This window comes from Coenobita brevimanus, chromosome 89 (assembly GCF_032717465.1).
Source record: "Coenobita brevimanus isolate Jiangsu-jjx chromosome 89, ASM3271746v2, whole genome shotgun sequence".
In the NCBI taxonomy this organism is placed as follows: domain Eukaryota; kingdom Metazoa; phylum Arthropoda; class Malacostraca; order Decapoda; family Coenobitidae; genus Coenobita; species Coenobita brevimanus.
In genome coordinates this window covers 16,046,887-16,071,198 of record NC_137042.1, presented here as the reverse complement: position 1 = coordinate 16,071,198, position 24,312 = coordinate 16,046,887, and the positions used below count along the sequence as shown (strand labels likewise).

Genomic DNA, 24,312 nt, shown 5'->3' with positions numbered 1-24,312 from the left:
TGGTCATTTCCGACTGAAATGAAGCTGAAAATCGAATGAATCATACCAAAATCCATCGGAAAAACCTAGGTTTCATGGGTAAAGTACAAAGCTCAAACTTATCCTAACCTAACCGAACCAAACCGAACCTAACCTAAAACCTAACCTAACCTAACCTAACCTAATCCAACCTAACCTAACCTAACCTAATCCAACCCAACCAAGCCCAAACTGAAAGTAACAAACTATTCAAACATCTTACCTTATTCGTCTCTCTCTCTCTCTCTCTCTCTCTCTCTGATTTGTAGCTTTTATAAAATTATTCTAAAAATATTCCATTCCATTCTAAATTATGCTAGAATGATTCTAAAACTTCTAATATGCTAAAAAATATTCCAGACTCGAAAATTTGATCAAAATTATGCTAAAAGAATAAAATTATGCTAGATATGGTAACACTGGCAGAGGGGCCACGGGAAAGGGACAGAGGGTGGCGTGAGTTTACCGAGCTACAATTGGAAGCTGCGGGAATTTCAATTTATTTTTTTTCTGCATATTCAAGGATATTTTTGTTGAACTTATTAATGCTAAGAAAATCCGCGAGAGGGCAAAACCGTAGACAAAAAATCCGCAAAAAATGCGGGATTACTGTATATATATATATATATATATATATATATATATATACAATACCCTCGCGTCCAACACGCGTTAGTCTAGCACGATTCACCTCCAGCACGGAGAACAAATAATTAGTATTATTTAATACGATTTAATTCCTGCAACACGAGTGTGTTAGCATAACGCGCACAGAGCTCCGAGAAGTGGGCGAAATCTGCAGAGTTCACCTCTAGCACGATCACCTCCAGTCCAACACGGTCATACTGGACATTCCCATGATGATGATAGCCAATGAAAACTTCTGATCAAGTAGCCTTCCCCGCCCGCTATCGTGATGTGATCGTAATGCCGCCCAATTAAAAACGCTTCTGCTGTCACGTGATGTTTTGTTTAAATTTCTCCCGCCACAGCGTCACTTAGTCGCATAATTCGCATTGGAAGATGCTTTTTTCTTGCTGCATTTTCTGCCCTTGTTACTCCATTTCACCCTGCTCACGATGCCTAGGAAGCCTTCTGAGAACCCCAAGAAGCGTTGGCACCTCCCTCAGGCCACCAAGCTAGAAAGCATCAAGAGGAAGAAGAAAGGGGAGAGGAAAGTTGACATTGCCAAGGCCTACGACATGAATGAAGCCAACGTGAGGACCATAATAAAAAACCAAGACAAGATCCTGGCAGCCGAAGGCTATCACACGGCACTTCGTACCAGGTTTGCCGATGATAACGATGGTAAATCGGAACGGTAATGTGGTAAAATTGCTGACGATACCACGGGCATTTGGAATTCATCTGGATGGATTCCTGCCGAGGATACGATGGGCAAAACAGTGTGACTAAAACCCAGGCGACTCGACAGAGAATGTATCGTACTACAGCATTGAACATTTAGCCTGACACTGAATACATATTAATATTTTAGAATAAATATCAATCGTTTTGAAACCCTTCTCATTGGCGTGTGTACCAGTTTATAAACAAAGTTGCTTCTTATTCTCTATCGAGTCAGCAACAGCGATCACTTTCCACAGTCACAAGACGGGGCTCTGGCAACAGTGTGAGAAGCATGCCCTTTGCCGAGGATTACAGAGTGCTAGGACTGGCAGAAGCAGGACCTTCCATGGCTGTGGACGAAGATAGTGATTCAGAGTTGATTTCGAAGGATTTATGAGGGAGGTTGAGGAGGAGCAACAGCCATTACCCGCTAGTGACGCCAACAGCCATCCTCCGGGTACCCAGTAGGACTACCTACAGCCTCGGATACCACCTTCCATTCCCAGCAAGCCCACCAACAGTATCCTAAAAGGTTAGTTATCATTCATACTACAGTATGATTTATTATAATTACAATAGTACCAATATATGTATAGGTATATGGTAGGTATTTAGGGTGACTTTTCCTAGGGTTGCTGACATAGTTCATTTTTCCCCATAAGCTCTATTGTTAGTCCAACACGTTTTTGGTCCAACACGTGACCCATGCATGACAATATTACCGTGTTGGATGCAAGGGTACTGTATATATATACAGTATATATATATATATATATATATATATACACACAGTAGGGCCTCTCTCATTTGGACTGTATGGGGGGAAGGGTTGTCCGAATTTGCAGATTGTCCGGACCATCAGGGTAATCTCCAGTTCATACCAAATACTATCTACATATGGTATGTTTGTTAATTATTAACATATGTGGCATATGTCAACCCTAAGTAACTGCAAAAGATGAAAGGATACTAAAATAACCAAACTAATCATGTACGATAGTTTTGTATTGCATAATTTACTGGTAAGGCCATGACAAGAAACTAGCCTACATTTTAAATTGTAGTAAGTGACTAAGGCCCGTGTAGGCAAAAAAATAAATTAATTAATTAACTGTAATATTCGGAATAAAAATAAAACTTATGTAGGCAAAAAATACATTGTTATCTTTGGCATATTGATAACACACATATGGGCAAGAAGCTAATGTTTGATGTACACTCAACCCTCGGCTATCACGGGTTCCGCTATAGCGTATCTCGCTATCATGCCTATATAAAAAACTACCCAAATACTTTTATCATGCACTAAATGCCTGCTATCACGCACCGCAAATGTTCGAATATTTCAAAAAGGCCAGGCTCCAGTTCTCCACCCAGCCAACAAAAGCTTCACTCCATGATTGGTCGTGTGACATCGGCGCCAGCCGAGCACTGATTGGCCGCCTGACCGAGTCTCCTGCCCGCCAAACCATTCAAGTGTGCGCCCTCAGACCGTGAACAGCGATAGCGAGAACAATAACTTTTTTTATGATATGACCATGGCCAACGTACCCCCTCCCCGTCCCCCTACCATCACCCAACATAATGCTGCAGCACCTGGCAGGGAAATAAAGAAGAGGAAGAACCTATGTTATGCAGATAAACTGGAAATGTGAAACTTATAGAGAATGGTGAGACCAAGCAAAGTGTGGGGAAGAAACATAACATCAATGAATCAACTATGAGGGGTATTTATAAGAATCGTGATCACATCACAACACATGCTCATTTTTAGACTATTATATACTAATATGTGGTACAAAAAAGGTATCTTAGGGGTAAATATTGAGGTCATGGCACCAATTAGAATTATTACCATAAGTTCTTCAATTCGGCTATCACGGTTTCAGCTATAGCGCAGCCATAGTGGGACCAATTGGGAGTGATAGCCGAGGGTTGAGTGTACAAGTAAAGCACATTTAAGTACAAAAAATAACCTACAGTAATTATTAAACACTGCAGAATATTCTGACCCATTTTTGTGTAAGCAAACTCCTCCTTTTAACACCTTTATTCATTGCAGAAGGTACACTTGCATTAAGGGGCATGGTAAGGAGGATTAATTTTCGAAATACAGCGTAAAAATATAAATGGTTGTTGAACTAGTTGATGGAACGAATGCTAGTGTGTGTTTAAAAAGGCGCCCATGTTCCGACGTAGCGTGATCCGAGACTAAACGAATGACGGTTGCTTTCCACGCCGATACCGAAAATGACTTTTAGAATTACTTTCAACATATTTTTGGAGCTTATTATTTTTAAATTTTGTCCTAATTAACAGAAATCCGGATCAAAGGGGTCCGGACCAGGAATTGATGGAGTGTGTGGTGAAATGCTGAAGCATGGGGGAGAGATAGTAGTAGAATGGATGTGGAAGATGTGCAGATTGGCCTGGGAGGAAGGTAGAGTCCCGGAGGATTGGAAGTCAGGTATAATTATTCCCTTGTACAAAGGAAAAGGGGAAAAAGAAGTGTGTGGTAATCATAGGGGCATTTGTCTTCTTAGTATAATAGGAAAAGTGTATGGTAGGATACTTATAGACAGAGTTAGAGAAAGAACAGAGAAATTAGTTGGAGAAGAACAGGGAGGCTTTAGGAAGGGAAGAGGTTGTGTAGATCAGATATTCATTCTTAGATCTTTAGTGGAAAAGTTTCTAGAGAAGGGAAAGAAGTTGTATGCGGCTTTCATGGATTTGGAGAAAGCATATGACAGGGTGGATAGACAAGGATTGTGGAAAGTGTTAAGAATATATGGAGTAGATGGGAAGTTGTTGAATGCTGTGAAGAGTATGTACGATGGTGCGAAGGCTGCAGTGCGTGTGGATGGTGAACTAAGTGAATTTTCTCTTTGAAAGTTGGTTTGAAACAGGGATGTGTCATGTCTCCATGGTTGTTCAATCTGTACATGGATGGGGTAATAAAAGAGGTACAAGGTAGGGTAGTGGATGTTGGAGTGGCCCTGGTGAGAGAGGATAGTGTTTGGAAACTCCCTGTACTGTTGTTTGCAGATGATACTGTGTTGTTGAGTGAAGACAAAGGGGAGCTGCAAGGCTTGGTGGATGAGTTTGAGAGAGTGTGTAAGAAACGGAATCTAAAGGTGAATGTAGGGAAGAGTAAAGTGATGGTCTTTGAGAGAGGTGAAGTTAGTGAATGTACAGCGAGGTTGGATGGTGAGGAATTGGAAAATGTGAGTACGTTTAAGTACTTGGGTGGTGTGATGAGTAAGGATGGAGGTTTGGAGGGTGAAGTGCTTGAAAGGGTACAGCAGGGAAGAAAGGTTGCTGGTTCTTTGAAAGCAGTGATAAGAAACAGGGAAGTGAGCATGGAAGTGAAAAAGTTACTTCATGACAGTATTGTGATACCAACTCTAACGTACGGAAGTGAAGCTTGGACATAGTTGGAAGGACACAAGTCAAGAGTGAGAGCAGTGGAAATGAGTTATTTAAGAGGAGCCTGTGGAGTCACATGGAGAGACAGGCTGACGAATGAGGATATAAAGGAATGTTGTGGTGTGGATGTGGATGTGATAGGAAGCGTTACGAGGAACACACTGAGGTGGTTTGGCCATGTGGAGAGGATGGAGGGTGAAAGACTGACGAAGAGAGTGTATGTGAGTGAGGTGGAGGGGGGAAGAGGGAGAGGGAGGCTGAGGATGAGATGGAGGGATGGGGTGGAGAGGTATATGAGAGAGGGGGCGCAGTTGGGAGCAGGGCAGTGAAATGGCGGGGGACAGAGGCGACTTTGGAGGCGATTTGTTTGTGGCCACCCCAAACGGGATTGAGGCGTCTGGCAATAGATAGATAGATAGATAGATAGATATATATATATATATATATATATATACTGTATATATGTATATATATACTGTTTATATATATATATATATATATATATATATATATATATATATATATATATATATATATACTGTATATATATATATATATATATATATATATATATATATATATATATATATATATATATATATATATATATATATATATATATATATATATATATATATATATATATATATATATATATATATATATATATATATATATAGATATATATATATATATATATATATAGATATATATATATAGATATATATATATATATAGATATATATATATATCTATCTATCTATATACCTAGGCTGCTTCCCCCAAGGAAAGAAAGGTAGCCGAGACAGGACGACACACTCTCCATTTACTCATCCATTCAAACACATTCATTCACATCTTAGCCCCAAAGGGGAGACGGACAGATCCTCACACGCACCACACCGCACAAGGGTCAACTGCGCAATGCAATCAGTGACATCCGCAGCAGGGCCCGACAGCAGAGCTGGTTTACCCCTGCCACATCATAACATACCCATCCCCTTACCCGCACCTGACCTGACTAGCTGATCAGACCAAATGCGGGAGAATATCCCCTCAGGGCTGCGTCATCACTTATTTATTCACAATTTCTCTCCATTTATTTCTGTCACGCACAGCCACTCTTCCTTGCTCGACAGACATCCCTCTCGCATCCAGCGCTCTCTTCACACTATCCATCCATCCATCCTATTCGTGGTCTTCCTCTCAGCCTTACACCTCTCACATCAGATCTAGTTATCTTTTTCTGTCGCTCATTATCCATTCTCTCCATATGCCCAAACCATCGCAACACCCTCTGCTCAACTCTACCAGCCATCTCCTGAACAACTCCAGTTCTCCTTCGCACTTCATCATTTCGCACCGATCCATACGCGTCACTCCACACATACTCCTCAGACACCTCATCTCCATTACATTCAAACTTTTCCTCTCTGCTACACCCATATTCCATGTTTCAGCCCCATATAATGCAGTCGGTACCACAACACCCTCATACAGCCTTCTCTTTACATCCATTCTAAGCGAACGACATCTAAACACTTTTTCATTCCTCCCAGCACCTTTCCTACTTCATTTATTCTAGACTTCACTTCTGCATCTATTCTTCCATCCACAGCAACATGTGACCCTAGATATTTAAAACAATCTACCTCCTCAAGCAACTCACCATTCAAAACTATATTCATCCCCCTACCATCTATCAACCGTACACTTCATCACTTTACTCTTATTCTCATTTACTTTCAAATTCCTCCTTTCACACACCCTTCCAAACTCCTCTACCAACTGTCTCAATCTCTCCTCTGAATCAGTCACCAGTGCAGTATCATCTGCAAACAGCAGCTGCTTCAGATTCCAATCTCCACCATCAACATTTGCAGACTCAGATCTCCACCTAAAACTCTTGCATTCACCTCCTTTACAACACCATCCATGTAAATATTAAACAACCAAGGATACATCACACATCCCTGTCGCAGCCCCCACTCTCACGGCATTTTCCACTCTTACACATGCTCTACTATTTACATAAAAACTTTTCACCCCTTTAGTAACCTACCATCAAGTCCATACAATCTTAAAACAGTCCATAAAGCCTCCCTATCAATTCTATCATACGCTTTCTCTAAATCCATGAATGCCCAAAACACATCCTTGCCTTTCGCTAAAAACTTTTCACACACTTGTCTCACAGCAAACACCTGATCAACGCAACCCCTCCCTCTCCTAAAGCCACACTGCTCATCACCAATCACTCCCTCTGTACCTCTCTAACTCTCATAATTAACACTCTACCATACACCTTACCTACAACACTCAACACACTTATACCCCTAAAGCTAGTACATTCATACTTATCACCTTTGCCTTTGTACAACGGGACCACACAACGCACTTGCCCAGTCAATTGGCACCATACCTTTCTCAAAGCACACATTCAACAATCTTACTAACCAGTCCCAACAATAGTCACTCCACCACCCTTCAGGCATTCCACAGCACACCCATCCATACCTGCAGCTTTCCCTGTTTTCATCTCCTTTACTGCCTTCTCCACTTCCTCCTTCGTGATCAAAGAATCATTCAACTCTCCCAACACATTTATTCCTTGCACCCTTCCATCACGCCTACAATCTCAGCCACCCTTTCCTCCTCTACATTTAATAATCTTTCAAAATACTCTGCCCATCTCTTCCTTACTGCATCCATCTCAATTAACATCCTTCCATCCTCTGCTTTTACTCGTTCTTCCTTCCCAGACTCTCCCTTTACGCACCCTTTTCACCTCCTTCCAAAACATTTTCTTATTCTGTTGAAAATTCTCTGTCAGCCGCCTACCCCACCTCTCATCTGCTGTCACTTTAGCATCCACGCACAGCCCTTCTCGCTCTATTCCTCTTTCCTTATACCTTTCATATGACATCTCATCCTTCCTCTGCAGCCACACTTCATATGCACGTCTCTTCTCGGCCACAGCCATACTTACTTCCTCGCACCACCATTCACTTCCTTTTCTTACACCACCACCCACACGTCTCACACCACACACCTCTTCTGCATGCCCCACCACAGCACTCTTAAACAACTGCCATTCCTCCTCCCACGCTGCCATTTTCCCGATCTTTCACTGCGCTCCACTCATCTTTCAATTTTTCCTGATACTCTATCGTTTTCTCTCTTTTATCCAACTGACTCACCTTCAAAACCTCCCTGCCACACCTAACCCTCCTAGCTCTCACCCATCTCTTACCTACTCTTAACTTTCCCTCCACCAGGTAGTGGTCAGACATACCTCCACCCTCCCCTCTTAGAACTCTCACATCCAACAATCTTCCTATTACATTCCTAAACACAACCACATAGTCCATCAAAGCTCTATCAACAACCCTTCCACCCTCCTGTCTCACCCATGTATACTTATAAATATCTTTCTTCTCAAACAGCGTATTCCCAATCACCATCTCTCGCTCAACACACATCGCTATCATTAGTTCCCCATTTTCATTTCTTCCAGGCACACCATGCATACCAACTACGCCTTCAACTGCTACATTTCCCACTCTAGCATTCAGATCTCCCATCATTACCACATTCACATTCGCTCCAAAACTCTGCAGACACTCATCAACATCATTCCAGAAAGACTCCCTCTCTTGTTCATCCCTTTCACTACCAGGCCCATATGCACTCACAAACACCCACAACTCACGTTCAAATTTCGCTTTCACCCACATCAGTCTCGATGACACCTCCTTCCATTCAATCACACACTGCTGTACTTCCGGACTCACTAACAAGGCCACACCTTCTCTTGCCCTTCCTCTATCAACACCTGACAATCTTCCATTCACACTTCCAAACATAGATTCCCCCTTCCCTTTCATCTTCGTTTCACTCAAAGCTAACACATCCAACTTTCTTCTCACAAACATTCTCCCAATCTCCTCCCTTTTAGCCTCAATCGTACTACATCCACGCACATTCATAGACCCAATCTTCAGGAGTCTGGGGATAACTCCATCCCCATCCCTTTCTCTGGCCTGTCTCTTTTTAGGAACTAAAAAACAGAGGAGGGTCCCCTAGTCCCCCTCACCCCGCCCCTTTTAGTCGCCTTTTACGACACGCAGGGAATACGGTGGCAGTATTCTTCCTAACACAACCTGGCCGCAGAGTAGTAGTACCACCCCATAATGCGGCCAGGTTGTGTCCCCCCCGCCATATATATTGAGTTTTACACCAAGTCCCCCTTTTGGATAAGGGCTAATGTGTTGCCCCTGGGTAGAGGACTTTGGTTTGGAGCGTGTAGCATTTTATGACCAGATGCCCTTCCTGATGTCTACCAATGACTCTTGGGTGGATTTGATCCTCCGACCCTTCGGTCAGGGCAGAGCGCTTTAACCATATATATATATATATATATATATATATATGGTTAATACTTGAATGGGTGACCGCCTGGGAACACCAGATGCTGTTGGCATCCCTACGTGTCAAGTGGGGTTGGTGGAGGATTAGTGCCCCTCCCTGTAAAACAATTAACTCTAAGCCCTTGGCCACCCCATGTGGGATACATGGCGTCTGGCAGTGAATGAAATGAATATATATATACACAGTGGAATATCAAATTTTGATTGGCATATGTACCTAAAAATTACCGCGAAATTCAAATTATCGAAATTTAAACTGAACTTCTTATGGGAAAAATTATTTGGATCTGGGGCCTCCAAACCTAACTACCTAAAATCATGATTTTTGCCCACACCCCCTGTAAACTTTATGAACTATAATTGTGGTTAAGTAACTGTAGTTCTGCATTGTATTACCATACTGTCAGCAAATGTATACTTGGTGTAATTCTGCCCTTTCCTGTATTGCCGTTTCTCCTTTGGCTGCAAAGATTTAGAGGTGCCAGGCTGCTCTCGTCCATTACCACTGCTACCCGAAAAACCACTCTTTGCTTGCCATCTTGAAACAGGTGAGTTGTGAAGAAAATACATACAACTAAACTGCAGTGAAATGCATGTCCACATGTGGAAGATACGGGCTGAAACTGCAGCACTTGGCTGTAGAGGGGTGGCTGCTGGCAGGACAGTCGCAAGATAGCCACTGACAACATAGCATCGCCTTGCACATGGCTTGTTGTTGGTGGTGCCTACTCCCATCCAGGAGCTCTTGTCCTTAAACAACATGACTGTTTTTTTCTCAGTCTTTCATTTCTACTGTATGTTGCTCCTTATATTCATAATTACCGTACTTCTCTTCGTTTGAGTATTCTACCTACTGTATTTGCTACCACCTGTAATTCATTTTGTTTTAGTATTTCTGCTGTTGATTATCTTCTTTACTTTCTCTTGTTATATCATTGAGTTATTAAAGTACAGATTAATTACTAATAAGTGTATTTATAGAATGACAGGGAATCGTACAGGGTGCGAATTGTCCTGACGGGAAATTGCCCTTGTTTTGATGGGGAATCATCTGACGGGGAGTTGACTTGATGGTGAATTGTTTCGGAACCATATCACCATATGCTTCATATGCTGTATGAATAAATGATGTTGATTTTCATTTTCCTCTTGATACATGTCAGATACGATATTAGGTTAGGCTCATACTTTGCCTTATAATTTTCCTTCACTTCTAGCATTTTGGTTTGCATCAAAAATATTATCTTAACTTGTTTTGGTTGGAGTTTGGCCCTGAGAGCATCGAAATACGTGACTTTGCATCAAAAAGTAAAGTAGGCAGACCACTCCAAAATGCATCGAAATTTGATTCATCGAATTCTAAACTGTCAAAATTTGAGATTCCACTGTATATATATATATATATATGTATATATATATATATATATATATATATATATATATATATGTATATATATATATATATATATATACATAGTCATTCCTTATCATCCGCTGTTTTAACATACATGGTTTTGATTATCCACGGATGGCTACAGAAAAAAAATATATATCTCATTGAACTCTGCTGACACTGTAACATTATCCCAGACACAGTTCATGGCTGTTTTAGTAATGGCATTATCCAGTGAATGAAATATGCTGTAACACTCATCCTTTTGGAGGGAGCTGGGATGAGCACAGTAGTCAGAAGAGGCCATGCAGGAGTACACTATTCATTATTTTTAACTTTTGGTGTTCTTGTATTAAATAAAGTAGTTGTTCATGTTCTTGTATTAAATAAAGTGGTTGTAAACATGCACATAGGGTTTTTCTTTAGTTATATAAGGAAATGGGGGGTCCAGAGGTGTTTTTAAGGGGGGCAGCAGATATCCGCGGATTTTTAACATTCACAGTTGTCTCTGTTACCTAACCCCCACTGATGTTAGGGGATGACTGTGTATCTCTCTCTCTCTCTCTCTCTATGTATATATATATATATATATATATATATATATATATATATATGGAGCCTCTGTGGTACAGTGGTAGAGTGTGCGTTTTGTACACGGGTGGACCAGGGTTCGCGCCCCACCAGGGTAATAAACTTTGGGAGTGTTCACCCGGCCACGTGCTGCATTGGTGGACACAAGGGGTGCTGTGTTTGAACCAGTGTCACTTACTGTAAAGTATGCTTGCACCCAGTCGGCTTGGCGGGCCGATTACACTTGGTTCACGGACTACACACACATCCAAAGCCACTCCAACACTACAATTACACTTACAAGCACTTCTCACCCTACATACAATCTCTACCAGACAGCCTAAGCCACTTGGTAGAGATACATTAACTGTATCGTCCCGACTTGGTCGGGATAGGCGATCTTGCAGTGGATACTCAAACGGCTGATGATGATATATATATATATATATATATATATATATATATATATATATATATATCATATATATATATATACAGTATATATATATATATATATATATATATATATATATATATATCATATATATATATATATATGTAAACTAACCACAGGAGAAATGAAAGGAGCGACAGTGAGTATCCCCCAGACTAATACGTAGTTGTTCCCTGTTATCTCCTGGTGGTGCAGTCACACCTGTGTGGGACACACCAAGCATTAATCCTCTAGGTCTTAAGTTAAGCAGCAGTATTTATCCCCTCCTCCCTCCCCCCTCTCCCCTTCCCCCTTCCCCTCCTCCCCTCCCCCTTCCCCCTCCCTCCCACTCCCCTTTCCTCCCCTCCTCCCTCCTCCTTTGTCACATGCATTTTTAGATTCAGGTCATCCTTTGTTGTGTTCCACGCCCTGCTGCAGGTGACCATAAGTTAAGCCGCAAGTAAAGATTCAGGTCATCCATTGTTCTGTGTGCCACTACCTGCTGCGGGTGTGCATAAAAGACCTCTACCCTTTACATTTCTGTCTCACTCTGTCTGTAGATGTAATATACGAAAGTATTCACTGTCGCTCCTTTCATTTCTCGTGTGGTTAGTTTGCATACATATCTTCACGGTGAAGTGAAGTCTCTGCATGTATATATCTGTCTATCTATTTATCTATCTATCTATCTATATATATTTACAGTGGACTCTCAAGTTTTGACGGTTTAGAATTCAATTAATCAAATTTCGATGCATTTTGGAGCGGTCTGGCTACCTTACTTTTTTATGCAAAGTCGTGTATTTCGATGCTCTCAGGGCCAGACTCCAACCAAAACAAGCAGAGATAATATTGTTATGAAGGGAGATTTGCCTGTTAGGTAGTCTCGTACCTTCTCGGCGTTTCGTTCACGTATCGGTGCGAGTCAGAGTTGCCAGTTAGGCGGCTGTTTGTGAGCGTAGTTATTTCGTAAGTTATGCATTAATTTAATGTTAAATTATGTAGTTTAAGTTCGTATGGTAAATGATTTAGAGTGTTATGTAATGTGAGACTACTCTTCATGTTTTGATGTGTCTGAGTTGGCAACTGTTGCCCGTCGAGAGTATATTCGTAAAATGTAGATGTTTCGAGAGTAATGCAAGCTTATATAAGATGGAGTAGAGATTATTACAAGTTTAGTCAGGTTTCAGGTCAGTTTGAGTGAAGTGCAGTCGGTTTTGGTTTGAGTGTACTGCAGTGTAGTGTCAGTGAAGATTGTATACTTTCGGTACTTGTGAAAACAGTGGCAAACAGTGACGGGTTATTGAAGTTTGTATATCATTGGAACTTGAGAAGACGGTGAAGTGTATTAAGTGTAATTACTGTCAGTGAAGATCATTATCAGTACTTGTGTAATAAGTGAAGTGTTAGCAAGCATTAAGTGTACTAACTGTGAAGTGTTGTTAAACATTAAGTGTAACTACTATTGGTAAAGTGTGTATAGCTCCAGTGCTTGTGAGAACACTGAAGAGAAGTTGAAAAGCATTAAGTGGAATTACTTGGAAAACAAAGACAGCGAACTTTAAGAAGCCAGTGTTTATTTTCGTCTCAGCTGATCTTGTGTACTGTACACCTTGACCATAGGAAGAACAACTCTCTGGGCAACATCCTTTCTGTACTGTACTACTGCTGTTGGAGCCTGTGGCAGTGTGGGGACTGGGATGTAACAATATTTTTGATGTGAACCAAAATGCTAGAAGTGAAGGAAAATTATAAGACAAAGTATGAACCTAACCTAATATCGTATGTGACATGTGCTGTCAGGGCTAGACTCTAACCAAAACAAGCAAAGATAATATTTTTGATAAGAAACAAAATGATAGAAGTGAAGGAAAATCATAAGAAAAAGTATGAGCTTAACCTAATATCGTATGTGGCGTGTAAAGAAGAGAATGAAAATCAACATCATTTATTCATACAGTATATGAAGTATTTTTTTTTTTTTTTTTTTTATGCGAGGAAGAACGAACCAAAGGCCATGAGCCTGCAGTTACAGTTCCCTCCAAGAGAAAAACAAAATACAATAGAGAGCCAAATTCAAGAACCGATCATTTTGAGATGCCTGGACACACTGCGTTTGAAAGACTGGAGATCATAGGCAGCAGGAAATACAGACAGAGGGAGACAGTTCCAGAGCTGACCTGTTGCATAAATGAAAGACTGGGAGTAACGGTTAACTCTTGCATTAGAGAGGTGGACAGAAAAGGGATGAGAGTTTGCTGCCAGACGGGTGCTACGCGCCCGTCGTAGAGGTGGAGGAATGCAAGCAGACAGTTCAGAGGAGCAGTGACCATTAAAGTAGCGATAGAAAAGAGATAAAGATGCAACAGTGCGGCGAAGAGACAGAGGTTGAAGGGAGTCAGTAAGAGGAGGAGAGTTAATGAGACGAAAAGCCTTTGACTCCACCCTATTGAGAAGAGCTGTATGTGGGGAGCCTCCCCACACATGAGAGTTGTACTCCACACAGGGGCGGATAAAACCCCTGTATAGAGTCAACAATTGTGCAGGGGTAAAGAAAGAGCGGAGTCTGCTTAGCACACCCAATCTCTTGGAAGCAGATTTTACAAGAGATGTAATATGATCTTTCCAAGATAAGATGATATGGTTCCGAGCCAATTCACCGTCAAGTCAATTCGCCCGTCAGATAATTCCTCGTCAAAACATGGACAATTTCCCGTCAGGACAATTTGCACCCTGGACAATTCCTCGTCATTCTACAAATATACTTATTATTAATTAATCAGTACTTTAATAACTTGAAGATATAACAAGAGAAATTAAAGGAAGAGAATCAGTAGTAGAAATACTAAAACAAAATGAATTACACGTGTTAGCAAATACAGTAGGAAGAATACTGAAACGAAGAGAAGTACAGTAATTATGAATATAAGGAGCAACATAGAAATGAACAATAGAGACTGAGAAAAAAAACAGTCATGTTGTTTAAGGATAAGAGCTCCTGGATGGGAGTAGGCACCAACAACAAGCGATGTGCAAGGCGATGCTCTGTTGTCAGCGGCCATCTTGCGACTGTCCTGCCAGGAGCCAGTCCTCTTCAGCCAAGTGCTGCACTTTCGGCCTGTACCTTCCATACATTTCACTGCAATTTAGTTGTATGTATTTTCTTTGTATTTTCGTCGCAACTTACCTGTTTCAAGATGGCAAGCAAGAGTGGCTCTTCGGGTAGCAGTGGTAATGGACGAGAGCAGCCTGGCACCTCTAAATCTTCGCAGCCAAAGGAGAAATGGCAATACAGTAAAGGGCAGAAATACACCAAGTATACATTTGCTGACAGTATGGCAATACAATGTAGAACCACAATTACTTAACCACAAATATAATTCATAAAGTTTACAGGGGGTGTGGGCAAAAAATCATGATTTTAGGTAGTTAGGTTCAGATGCCCCAAACCCAAACTAATTTTTCCCATAAGAAGTTCAGTTTAAATTTCGATAATCTGAATTTCACGGTGATCTTTAGGTACATATGTCCATCAAAATATGAAAAATATGAAATTTCACTGTCTATATATATATATATATATATATATATATATAATATACTGTATATGAATTACAGGTATATATATGTACAGTGCTCGTCAGAATATCGAGCGCCTATGTCAGGGCGCGCAATACTTTTGGCAAAAAAAGAATCACCCTTTTTTTGTACTAAAAATTGAGCCGGATGTTTAGGTCGCTAACATGACATCATGGCAGCTTGAGGCCTTACTGCGCGCTGGTTGGCTGCCGCCTCAGTTGCCTACGGGCTGCGTGAGAGAGAGGAACTCTGCCGCACCTCCCTCTCTTCTTGCGCCATTTTTTACCTAGTGTCCTGCAGTGTTTTGGCTTTCGCCACTTTGTTATGGCCCCTACCCGTGAACTTTCAAGTGAAATCATATCACAGATCATTGCTCTAAAGGAGGCAGGCCACCCCATGAAGGAAAATAGTGATTTTGTTGGTGTGGCTTGATTGACAGTGCGGAGGTGGTGTGCCCGTTTTCGAGTGGAAAATAGTGGTGACGTTCCTACAAAGAAACCGCAGTCTGGTAGGCCCAGGAAAACTTCCCCGAGGTCTGTTAATGTGTTAAAACGTGCAGTGGAGTCTAATCATCGTGTGAGTGCAAGAAAAATTAAGGAGAGCAACCCAAAAATGTTTGGTGAGGTTTCACTGCGCACGGTGTCTCGAAGAGTTCATGAACTTGGTTACAAAAGTCACAGGCCTGTGAGAAAGCCTCTTCTTACATGTTACCAGCGACTTTGTAGGTTTGCCTTTGCTAACAAGTACCTTAACTGGGGTGAGGACCAATGGTTGTCAGTGTTGTGGTCTGATGAGGCTACGTTTAGTGTTACCTGTAATCGAGGAGCGCGTGTGTACCGGCGCAAAGGTAGCGACCCGCTTGACCCCCGTTACGTGGAAAGCACAGTTAAACACCCTGATTCACTTATGGTATGGGGTTGTTTCTCTGGAAAGGGTTTGGGGAAGCTTGTTGTGCTTCCCAAGAACTGCAGAGTGAATCAGAACGTTTACCTAGAGCTTCTGTGTGATCATTTACCTGAGTCCTTCAAGCTCACAAGTGCATGAGTGTTTCAGCAGGATGGTGCACCTGCTCATAAAGCCAAGTCGGTCACTAACTGGCTTTGAGATTGCGAGGTCTTCTTCATGAAAGACTGGCCAGGCAATAGCCCAGACCTCAGCCCGACAGAAAACCTCTGGTACCTCGTAAAGAAGAATCTGCAAGGGAAGGACGTGAGCTCTCTGCCTAAGCTGGAAGCAGCCATTCGTGAGTCCTGGGCAAAAATACCACCCCAGCACCTGAGGAACCTCGCCCTTTCACTTCCACGACATCTCAGGTCCGTGAAGAAGCGTAAAGGATACTCTACCAAGCATTAAAGGTAAATATAATGCGTTATTTACATGTTTTTTCAATGTTGAAAGGTTTGTTTTGTAGGAGGGATGCAGGGCGCTCGATACTTCTGATGAGCAGTGTATATACAGGTAACTCGCACGGAGCACGATCTCACGGAACGCGCTCGCAATTATACACTGTAAGGGCTGGGATACATATAAGACAACGTAAGATTAAAAAACCATTATGAAAACTACAAATTAACGCAGGAGAGGCCTTTGAAAGATCAAATCCTTGAACATCACCGCAGCGCGCGGTTTGTTTTGATTACGTGACGATCTAGGCGGGAAATTATTCAGTGAGTGAGACATTCCCGAGTACAGTAGCACAGTATTTGTAAGTTAAATATTTACAGTACTGTACTGTTCTGGTAAGTTTATGTGCAACTTAAAGTACTATTAAATAACGTTAAAGCAAGAAATAAAGTCTTATAACCAGTTTACCTGATAGGCGTCAGAATATTGCCTTTTTTATTTGTTCGTTTTTTCCACAGTGCTGTTCAGTATTTGTAAGTTAAATATTTACTGTTCTCGTATGTACTGTACTTGTAAGCACTTAAATAAAGTTAAATCATTAAATAAAGCCTTGTAACCAGATAACCCCAATTATATGATTACCCATGATCGGCGTCGGAATATTGCCTTTTTTGTTCGTTAAACTCTTACTGTACTGCTTTTCTACAGTACTGTATTTGTAAGTTAAATATTTACTGTTCTGGTATGTACTTGTAAGCAATTAAAGCATTAAATAAAGCCCTGTAACCAGTTAACCTGATTTATATGATTACCCATGATCGGCGTCGGAATATTGCCTTTTTCTTGTTTGTTCGTTAAAGACTTATAATAAGAGAAAAATACATTTTTGTCTTGGTATCTTTACCTATTTGCTCAGGTTTGCTGTAATGGTTTGCAACTTGTAGAAAACTGTGAAAACTTTAGGGAAGTGAACGAAAATCTGGGACATGACCTTGACTTCACCGTCTCATGTATCATCTGTAGACTGTCAGTTCACCACCGGCTATCGTGATGAGTGGATGTACGATTTTTTCGCTCGTGGCCATGCCTACCCACACATAGTTACACCCATTATCTCGACCCAGACAGAAAATACAACCTTTTTCCTCCCTTGCAAAACAAAACAACCACCCTGTTTACGAGACAGCAATATATATTGCGAAAATAACAAGGTAAAATGATAAAGATGAACGTAAAATGATAGAGAAAGATGAACATGTTATGACGGAAGAAATACGTTTTCCATGTCTGTAAACGTATTTATTTCTGCTTTGTATCTGTATTCGTAATAATTAGACTTATTGTTAGTTCTGAAACTGCATTACGATTCTATTTTTAGCCATTCTCGTGGTGTGGGAGCTGGAAGTTGTGACACAACTTCCTTATTGCTAATCGGACTGACCCTCCACTTTATTCTCCCGTGGCAGAGTCTAGCCTTGGAGGACGTGCAGTTTTCTCATATAGGACTGAAAATTCAACTCTTTCGCTCCCTTTTCCAAGCATGGGCACAACGATAACGTAAAAAATAACTCGAAACTACCATAAACATATATCAAAAAGGTGAAAATGTATTCATAACATTTTTTTTTTTTCCAGCCATTCCTAACAGATTATGTACTGAAATCATTCGATATCACAGGACTGCATTTCTAAGTTAAATATGTACTGTTCTGGTATGTACTTGTAAGTTAAAGCACTGGTACCAGTTAACCTGATTTATATGATTACCTATGATCGGCGTCGGAATGTTTCCTTGTGTTTACGTACAGTATTTGTGTGTTGAAGTTTTGCTCAGGAGTACTGTATTTGTGAGTTATAACATTAAATAAACCTTCTAACCACTTAAAGTGCTTTCTAGTGACAGATAACAGCAAAACAACACATTTGGGGGGTCTAGGGAGCAAAATACGGAGTAGTTTAAATATACGCGATTTCGCACCTAACACGGCACGGTAGGAACGAAACCCACGTGTTCCGTGCGAGTTACCTGTATATACATATATAATGTATATATATATATATATATATATATATATATATATAGATATATATATATATATATATATATATATATATATATATATATATATATATACACTCAACTCTCGGCTATCACTCCCAATTGGTCCTGCTATGGCTGCGCTATGGCCGAAACCGTGATAGCCAAATTGAAGAACTTATGGTAATAATTCTAATTTGTGCCATGACCTCAATATTTACCCCTAAGATACCTTTTTTGTACCATATATTAGTATTTAATAGTCTAAAAATGAGCATGTTTTATGATGTGATCACAATTCTTGTAAATACCCCTCACAGTTGATTCATTGATGTTATGTTTCTTCCCCACACTTCGCTTGGTCTCACCATTCTCAATAAGTTTCACATTTCCAGTTTATCTGCGTAACTTAGGTTCTTCCTCTTCTTTATTTCCCTACCAGGTGCCACAACATTATTTTGGGTGATGGTAGGGGGATGGGGAGGGGGTACATTGGCCATGGTCAAATAATAAAAAAGGTTATTGTTCTCGCTATCACTGTTCACGGTCTGAGGGCGTGCATTTGAATGGTTTGGCGGGCAGGAGACTCGGTCGGGCGGCCAATCAGCGCTCAGCTGGTGCTGACGTCACACGACCAACCACGGAGTGAAGCTTTTGTTTGCTGGGTGGAGCACTGGAGCCTGGCCTTTTTTAAATTTTCAAACATTTGCGGTGTGCAATAGCAGGCATTTAGTGCATGATAAAGGTATTTGGGTAGTTTTTTATATAGGCGTGATAGCTAGATACGCTATAGCGGAACCCGCGATAGCCGAGGGTTGAGTGTATATATATAGATATATATATAAAAGTGGGTATATATGTACATATGTGTATTTTTTTTTTTTTTTTTTTTTTTTATGTGCCCGACTCTGGGTGTGAGTTGGGAGCAGGGTAGTGAAATGGCGGGGGACAGGGCGACTTGGAGGCGATTTGTTTGTGGCCACCCCAAACGGGATTGAGGCGTCTGGCAATAGATAGATAGATAGATAGACTCTGGGTATAGGCTTCACAGCCTGCTATCAAGGCCCAGCAGTCCTCCTACATACCGTTCACCTCTACATGTCACCACTTCGGCGCTAACACCCACCGTCCATATTGAATACATGCTAGGGCTGTCTCATACAGGACTGGTGTATTGGTATTAGCGGGGGTATTTTTTCGACATGTCAGCGGGTCTTCTGGTAGATCAGTAAAGCCTGATTTAGTGAAATTCAAATCCTTAAACTGTTCCCTGCCCCAGCGTGGATTTGAACCTGGGTCCATTAGGACTGCAGGCCACCTCTCTACCGATTGAGCCACTACCTCCCCAATATAATGTACATACAGTAATCCCTCCAAGATCCAACGTAATAGAGACCAGGCAAGTGGGACCTGGTCTTGTGCAGGACTTGGGAAAAATGCCCCTGGACAGATACTTATACTATAGACCCTGACCCAGCCTAACTTTGAAAGCCACCTAAGTAACTCCCTGCCGGACATGCACAGCAAATATGGAACAGGACAGATACTTATACAGTAGTGCACCAACTTTCGCTACAGCAGGATTCGCGGAATCCACTTTCGCGGCATGCACCAAATATTCCCTAACTTCCACTTTCGCTTGAAAAAAATCGATTTTCGAGCACAAATTTTGGGTTTGGGACAATATTTTGAACTTTGAATTTCCTGCACCGCCCGCCCGCAACCCACCGCCATCTTGAATGACGTCATGTCAACACTCTGTCCACCCATTCCTGCCATTGTGTACGAGCGTGCTAGCTCCATTGTGTTAGATTCTCACGGTTCAATGGCCTCTACTATACCTGGTAGTGTGGGGAAAGGGCCTGGTGGTGTGGGGGGAGAGCCTGGTGGTGTGGGGGGAGGGCCGGGAGGCAGTGGTGGTGATATAAAGTGGATACTTACCCTCAACATCCATTAAACACCTCAACCTGGTCTCTGTGGTATGTTTCTCCTCATATAATGTGTACTGTACAGTTTTTATTGTTTGTATCTCACAATGCAATGTACAATAGTGATTTGATGTACTGTATTGCAAGTGAAAATGAAAATCTGATGTTACTTTAGGATAACCGGGAACCAATTAGCCTTTTTGCCATAAAGACAATGCCCCAATTTTTGCTAATTCCACTTTCGCGCATTATTTTTGGACCCAATTAGGCGCGAAAATTGGTGCCCCACTGTACTGTAGACCCTGACCCAGCCTAACTTTGAAAGCCACCTAAATAACTCCCTGCCGGACATGCACAGCAAATATGGAACAGAAACCATAAAATAAATGAATAGGAACCAGAGAATGAGAAATTAGAAATGAGTAAGGACAATATTTAGTAGTGTACAGGGTACTTGCGACACGTCCGTGACCGTTGCAAAGATTAACCTACCTCCTCTATGGCTCAGACAGTGGTGAAGGTGCACTTGAAGCACATACAGTAATCCAGTGTTGTGCTGCACTTAATCTTTTGCACTGTGAATTATAATTTAGCACTGCAAATTCTGTTCTTGTGCTATGCCAGTGTTGCACTCTGCACTTAATCCTTTGCACTTTGATTTCTAATTTCTTAACACTGCACAGCACTGTAAATTCCCATGTGGTCTGGTGGCAGAAGGTAGGGTACCACCACAAAAGCGAGCACATGGGCAGCCATGGTGACGAGCGTGCAGTCGCAACGGTAGGTAGGCGGGAAGCGGGGAGGATGCAGGGGCGCTCTAGCGGACATCTCTGGAACTACGCGCCAAGACACAGCTGTCCGTCACCGCATGGCAAATTTAGAGTAGGGATGAACACATATCGGTTTTATTTTTGTATTTTGACGTTTTTTGGCCATTTTTGGCGTTCCAGGTGTCCGGACATCTTAGATAATAATCCGAGACTTGGACCAATGGACCCAGGCCCAAAATGTCCGGGACTTGGGGTGTCCGGGTCTTGGGCATCTGGATCTTGAAGGGATTACTATCAATCTATCTATCTATCTGTTGCCAGACGCCTCAATCCCGTTTGGGGTGGCCACAAACAAATCGCCTCCAAGTCGCCCTGTCCCCCGCCATTTCACTGCCCTGCTCCCAACTCACACCCCCCTCTCTCATATACCTCTCCACCCCATCCCTCCATCTCATCCTCGGCCTCCCCCTCCCTCTTTCCCCCTCCACCTCACTCATATACACTCTCTTCGTCAGTCTTTCACCCTCCATCCTCTCCACATGGCCAAACCACCTCAGTGTATTCCTCATAACACTTCCTATCACATCCACATCCACACCACAACGTTCCTTTATATCCTCATTCGTCAGCCTGTCTCTCCACGTGACTCCACAGGCTCCTCTTAAATAACTCATTTCCACTGCTCTCACTCTTGACTTATGTCCTTCCAACAATGTCCAAGCTTCACTTCCGTACGTTAGAGTTGGTATCACAGTACTGTCGTGTAGTAACTTTTTCACTTCCATGCTCACTTCCCTGTTTCTTATCACTGCTTTCAAGGAACCAGCAACCTTTCTTCCCTGCTGTACCCTTTCAAGCACTTCACCCTCCAAACCTCCATCCTTACTCATCACACTACCCAAATACTTAAACGTACTCACATTTTCCAATTCCTCACCATCCAACCTCGCTGTACATTCACTAACTTCACCTCTCTCAAAGACCATCACTTTACTCTTCCCTACATTCACCTTTAGGTTCCGTTTCTTACACACTCTCTCAAACTCATCCACCAAGCCTTGCAGCTCCCCTTCGTCTTCACTCAACAACACAGTATCATCTGCAAACAACAGTACAGGGAGTTTCCAAACACTATCCTCTCTCACCAGGGCCATTCCAACATCCACTACCCTACCTTGTACCTCTTTTATTACCCCATCCATGTACAGATTGAACAACCATGGAGACATGACACATCCCTGTTTCAAACCAACTTTCAAAGAGATAAATTCACTTAGTTCACCATCCACACGCACTGCAGCCTTCGCACCATCGTACATACTCTTCACAGCATTCAACAACTTCCCATCTACTCCATATATTCTTAACACTTTCCACAATCCTTGTCTATCCACCCTGTCATATGCTTTCTCCAAATCCATGAAAGCCGCATACAACTTCTTTCCCTTCTCTAGAAACTTTTCCACTAAAGATCTAAGAATGAATATCTGATCTACACAACCTCTTCCCTTCCTAAAGCCTCCCTGTTCTTCTCCAACTAATTTCCCTGTTCTTTCTCTAACTCTGTCTATAAGTATCCTACCATACACTTTTCCTATTATACTAAGAAGACAAATGCCCCTGTGATTACCACACACTTCTTTTTCTCCTTTTCCTTTATACAAGGGAATAATTATACCTGACTTCCAATCCTCCGGGACTCTACCTTCCTCCCAGGCCAATCTGCACATCTTCCACATCCATTCTACTACTATCTCTCCCCCATGCTTCAGCATTTCACCACACACTCCATGAATTCCTGGGGCTTTCCCCGATTTAACTTTCTTCATTGCTTCCACAACTTCTATCCTACTGATTTCTTCCTGTCTTCTCACCTCCCTCCTTCTCCCAGCCATTCCCCAGCCACTTATACTCGCATTACTTCCATCCTCTACGTTCAACAATTCCTTAAAGTGTTCTCTCCATCTGCTCACTTTTTCTCCCTTCTCCTCTAGTAATCTACCATTTTTATCTTTCACTCCCCTGCTAACTTCACTTCCACCCTGTCTTACTCTTTTCACTTCTCTCCAGAACATTTTCTTACAGTCCCTCCACTTTACACTCAAATTCCTTCCAAATTCCTCATCCACTCTCTTCTTACTCTCTCTTACCAACCTTTTCACCTCTCTCTTCCTTTCCACATATAACTCTTTCTTCCGCCTCTCAACTACTTCCACCCCCCTATTTCTCATCCATTCATTGTATGCTTTCTTCTTTTGTGCCACAGCCTGTTTCACCTCTTCAGTCCACCACGCTATTCCTTGCACCCCCCTCCGTCTCCTCTTCCTTCCACACACCACATCACATGCTGCACATATTTCTTCTGTAAATATCTTACACATACCTTCCACGTCCCCCATGTGCTCCAATTCATATTTGCCCAATCGTTCCTCCACTTCTCTCTTATACTCTGCCTTTTTCTCATCCTCTTGTAACCTTTCCACTCTCCTTGCAACTACTCCTTCCTCTCGTCTTTCCCTTCTTCTATTCCTCCATCTTACTTGCATCGTAATTCTGGCCACCACCAAGTAGTGGTCAGAAAGTCCACTCCCCCAACCTCTATACACTCTTGCGTCCATTACACATCTTCGCATCCTTTCATCCACACACACATAATCAATCATTGCCTTCCTTTCATTCAGTTCACCACCCACCCTTCTCATCACTCGCCATGTATACCTGTGGATCATTTTATGCCTGAAGAGGGTATTGGCTATCACCAACCCCCTCCCAGCACAAATGTCCACTAATGCACTCCCATTCTCATCTATCTCAGCAGGCACACCCCACTCACCAACTATTCCATCCACCTTCACATTACCAACTTTACCATTCATATCACCAATCAAAAACACTCTCTCATTCCTTCCAAACTTTTCCATGCACACTTCCACATTTGTCCAGAACTCTTCTCTCACTCTTCTAGCACGATCTTGCGTTGGCGCATACACACACACAATCGCCCACATTTGTATTCCAACTTTCAACTTTACC

At 41.9% G+C, this 24,312-nt stretch overlaps 1 protein-coding gene across 1 annotated transcript in view; it reads left to right on the top strand.

The window, feature by feature from the left end:
- Positions 1-24,312, top strand: part of LOC145411309 (uncharacterized) — a 141,429-nt gene that overhangs the window by 86,251 nt on the left and 30,866 nt on the right. The window lies entirely within an intron of this gene.